The sequence below is a fragment of the Octopus sinensis genome, linkage group LG1, assembly GCF_006345805.1.
Source record: "Octopus sinensis linkage group LG1, ASM634580v1, whole genome shotgun sequence".
In the NCBI taxonomy this organism is placed as follows: Eukaryota; Metazoa; Mollusca; class Cephalopoda; order Octopoda; family Octopodidae; genus Octopus; species Octopus sinensis.
In genome coordinates, this window is record NC_042997.1 from 132,914,562 (window position 1) to 132,917,927 (window position 3,366).

Here is a 3,366-nt window from a genome sequence, read left to right on the forward strand (position 1 = left end):
ACTGATGTCAACTTAAGAATCGATAAAATAATTACCAGCGGAGCACTGGGGTCGGTTCTATTTACTTCCCCACCTCCTCTGAAATTACTGATAAAATTTGAAACTAGTATTAATCATCAAAAGACTATGTTAAAACTGTGTAAAAAATTAAGATAAAATTATTTTAAGGCATAATTAGAGAGCTACATCCCCAGTAGAGGTACAAGAAACATTTTGGACAATTCATAGTGTTGGCTGTATGGTTAAGAGATCCGTTTTGCAGCCACGTTGTTTTCTGTTGTTTTAAACTTGTGTTTTAATGGCGGCCATTTGATAATACGCTTTCGAAACTTCGGTTATTTTCCCATTTCTCTTTCATTCTGAAAATTTCTTTCTATTCCGCCTTCAATTTCTGATTTTCTCTTTTCCAGTATCTGCTGCATACACAGACGCCCACACACGCGCACGCGCATAGTTCACAAACGTGAAATTGTGTTATAACCAAATTGATGGGGATTTAATCAAAATTCGATGTAGTGAAAATTTTGGTATAATGAATTCACTGACACCAAATCGTCCTTTGTGCATGTGCTAGATATACAAAAATGTCATGGTTAGCAAGGAATTAGAGTTTATTTATCAATTTATCAAACATTTGCAAGAGCTACAGCACATCACATTTGGAATCAGAGACGTTTCCGCATGAGTAAGAGAGAAAATGACGTGATCGTACCTTTTATTTTCAAATTGAAATTTCAGTTCACATAGAGATGATATGAAAAAAAAATTAATAAGAAAAAGAAATATGAATCAAAATCTAAAATAATATATACAATGTATGAAGCAGCTATTCTTAGATGCTCGGTTTGGCTTCATGTCGTTCATTTCCGACCTCTGAAAGGAAGAAAAATTACAATTAAAATATATATATTTGTATAAGGCATGAAGTAATTATGGAGAACCATCATGAAATTATAGAATATACATACATACATACATACATACATACATACATACATACATACATACATACATACATATATATATATATATATATATATATATATATATATATATATATATATTATATTCTGTAAATAATAATAATAATAATAATAATAATAATCATAATAATAATAATTGTAAGCTAAAATATATGATATATATTCTAATATATGAAATCATTGAAGAAGCAGTTGAATGGTTGTTACACAAGGATGCTTAGAATGGCACCCAGTGTCTCCTGGAAGAGTCATACAACAAACGCCGACTTATATAAGGGACTACCAAATGTAACATTGAAGATAGGGAATAGAAGGATGAAGCTAGCTGAACACTGCATCAGACACACCGATGAAATTGCTAACAAGCTGGTGCTCTGCCAATCAACGGAAGGAAGAACCAAGAGAGGAAGGAGAAAGGCGACCTATATCGACAACTTGCTGGAGAATACTGGTATGGAAGGGGTACAGGAGCTGAGGAACATTATGCAAGATCGAGATGAATGGGGAAAACGTAAAATGTGCGTGGAAAAGGTTTTGGAGCGTCCTGTGAGATGACCTGTATATATATATATATATATATATATATATATATATATATATAATATATATATATAAAAGAGATAATGGTGTCACTGAGACCCAGAGGTGTCAGGTAATGCTGAATAAGTGCTATAGACAGACCATAGTTAAGTTCCAGATTCAGAAATTTTGCGAATAAGGGGTTCAAAGTTGGTTCGGTGTCAGCGTGTGTATATAAGAATTTTTGCGTAATAAGATAAAAAAATAAGGCTGTGTAGATATTAGAGCATTTATAGATAGAAGATCTTACAGCTGTTTCTAGGATATTTAATAATTATAACCCTTCATCGGAGACGGTGTGAGAGGATGATTAAGTCATTAACTATAACTTAACCATCCTCTCACACCGTCTCCGATGAAGGGATATAATTATTAAATATCCTAGAAACAGCTGTAAGACCTTCTATCTGTAAATGCTCTAATATCTACACAGCCTTGGTCTTTTTATCTTATTACGCAAAAATTCTTATATATATATATATATATATATATATATATATATATATATATGTATGTATGTATGTATGTATGTATGTATGTATGTATGTATGTATGTATATATATATATGTATATATATATATATCACATATATATATATATAATATATATATATATATACATATACATATATATATACATATATATATATATATATATATATATATATAGTAGAAATATGTTACAAAAAGAAAATATAAAATACATGTGGAAATGTAAGGGGAAAATAAGAAAAATCAACGAAAATGCACATTGTAAATAAAAAAAGAAAGAAAGGGCTTTTTGTGAAAGGTAACGACAGATATATACATTTAGATGGATATATATAATATTCTGTAAATAATAATCTATTATAATTATGAGCTTCTTTCTAAGTTTGTCCAAATTCACGCAATAAGGAAGTAGCAGTGTAAGTAAGAGTAAAAAAAAAGAGAAGAGACAAAAAATTGTAATAACAATGAGAGAGGGAATGTTTTCGAGCAGCGCCTCTCGTTCTCGCTCTCATCAAAAACCTTTTCACATTATTAATGAAAGCAGATTTTTTCTGATAAACATTAATAACAATAAGTAAATAAGATTTTTGCACCTTAAAAGTGTTTTTTTTCTGTATCTCTAAGGATGTTTGACTGTTCTGGAAGATTTTTCTGCTTAAAATGTTGCAAAGTTAATAGAATATAAAATAAGTAAATAAATAGTAATTTGTAAGTCATGAAATTAAAATATTGTCTATTGAAAGAAATCTTGATAACATTGTCTTTTTAAAGAAAGTTAAATATGAAAGGAAGGTAATTATAAATATTTACAAATACTTGCCGATGCAGTGATGTTTGTAAATATTTATGAACGAAGAATTCTGCCAAGGCCGTGAAGTTTGTTTTCAAGATCTTTTTCCGTTTCAGCAGGTAAATAGAGTGAAAGAGAGAGATAGAAAGAGACGAATAGAGACAGAGAAAGACAGACAGAGATTAGAGAACGTGTAGATGCCACTGGAAAAATGTCTCTGTGTGTATACCGTTAATGTAATCCTGAGTAATTTTGGACTTTGTATGGTTACGAATAGAAATATAGTTACGAATAGAAACAACCTAACGTGCACATACACAAACATATTCACTTGTTTTGAAGTTTGTGTTCCGTTGTAATAAATATACTCATCCACCTGCTATGGAGAATGAATCAGACGGAAGGCGACGGTTAGCCAGAGAGAGACAAAGGCGAAGAACAGCCAGTCTCGCTCAGAAAGAACTGGACGCAAGAAGATTTAACAATACATAAAGGTTATTAAATCAATCACAAGAAGTGAGA